This window comes from Penaeus vannamei, chromosome 22 (assembly GCF_042767895.1).
Source record: "Penaeus vannamei isolate JL-2024 chromosome 22, ASM4276789v1, whole genome shotgun sequence".
NCBI classification, from domain to species: Eukaryota; Metazoa; Arthropoda; class Malacostraca; order Decapoda; family Penaeidae; genus Penaeus; species Penaeus vannamei.
Genome location: NC_091570.1, coordinates 31,888,699 through 31,890,679, shown reverse-complemented (window position 1 = coordinate 31,890,679; position 1,981 = coordinate 31,888,699).

Below are 1,981 nucleotides of genomic sequence, written 5' to 3'. Positions count from 1 at the left end.
ATGTAGTTATTTATAACGTAAGAATAAGTATCCATATCCATAAGCATAGATACAAGAATAAATGTGTATGCTTGCATATGCATATGCGTGGGAATGAGCATATGTGTAGTACTTAGAGCATGTGCGGGAATGAATATGTCTACATCAGGTGCACATACGCACAAATGAAGTTAATAAATAAAATAAAAAATAAAACATATATGCACTTCTAATAATTAAGCCCAGCTCACGGGAGTAGTGAGCAGGCCGTGCATTGCCGCTCCTAAGTCCACTCCAGGTAGGACCAAAACTGCTGGGGGGACTTATCAATGGCATTCCGGCTAAATTACTCCCCTCCCACCAAGATACACCGAAGCCAGTAGGTGGGAGGTAAATCGGCTGTCCACCTCCCAAGCATGAGACAAAATATTCAGGAACGGCCCCCATTCCCCGGAGGCGAAGGAGCCCCTGGTTACGGCGGCGATCAGGATCGCTCCGGAGCAGGGGGTGCTAAAAATATCCGGGTAAAGACAGGCCGCCCCACGTTGATGAACCTTTGCACATACAATATAAGGACCATGAGAACTGAATCCGACTTACTAGCTTTACTAGAGGAACTCTCTTCCATTAAATGGGATGTAGTAGGACTCTGCGAAGTTAGAAGACTAGGTGAAGAGCAGAAGTTATTAAATGAGGGACACGTGCTCTATTGGAGAGGAAAACCTCTGGGTAGCAAACAGGAATTAGGGGTAGGATTCTTAATACACAAACGCTTAGAAAAGAACATTGTAGAATTCTATAGTGTCAGCGAAAGAGTGGCTTCTGTAACAATAAAACTAAACACTAGGTACAACTTAAAAATTATTCAAGTCTATGCTCCAACCTGCAGCCACAGTGATGAAGAAATAGAGAGCTTCTATGAAGATATTCACTTAGCCAGCGAGAGAACAAAATCCCATTTCACAATAATTATGGGGGATTTTAATGCCAAAATAGGTAAAAAGACAGAGGGCGAAACCGCAGTAGGGAACCATGGAATAGGCACTAGGAACGAGAGGGGACAAATGCTGGTCGAATTTGCGGAGGCTCGATCACTCAGTATCATGAATACATTCTTCGAAAAGAGACTAGAACGGAAGTGGACATGGAAGTCGCCTTCTGAAGTCAAAAACGAAATTGACTTCATAATTTCAAATAGGCGCGATATAATAAAAAATGTAGAGGTTATAAATAAAGTAAATGTAGGCAGCGACCATAGAATGGTGAGAGGCGAAATTAAAATACATCTCAGAAGGGAAAGGAACAAACTAATGAGTAAACCACAGCCAAACTTGGCTAACTTGAGGATCAGAGCAACAGAATTTAGCCTAAACATCCAAAACAGATATTCACTCCTCCGCGACGAAGATCTCAACATCGACCAAATCAATAAACAGTTCAATGACATAATAAAAGAAGCTGCACTTGAAGTAGGCGGAAAGAACGACAATCGAAGCTCCAGCAAGCTCTCGGTAGAAACTAAACAGCTTATGCAAAAACGTAGAGACATGAAAGTATCGTCAAATAGGGACAAGATAGAATTGGTTGAACTAACAAAGACCATAAATAAAAAGAAGAGGGAAGACGTACGGAAATTCAATACTCAAATAATAAATGAAGCAGTGATTTCAGGTACCAGCATGAAAGCAGCTAAAAGAAGACTAGGAATAGGGAGAAATCAAATGTATGCAATTAAGAAACCAGACGGAGAAGTAACACATAACAAGAATGAAATCATCAAAGTAGTGGAAGACTTTTACAGGGATCTATACAACTCAAACGAACAGCCACAAATAGAAGCAAACGCGGTAACTAGCGACGTACCTAATATCACAAAAGAAGAAATAAAAAGAGCACTTAAAGGCATGAAGAGAGGGAAAACACCAGGCGAAGACGGAATTAGTATAGACCTCATATTAGATGCAGGAGACATCGCAACAGTGAAACTAGCCAATCTTTTTAA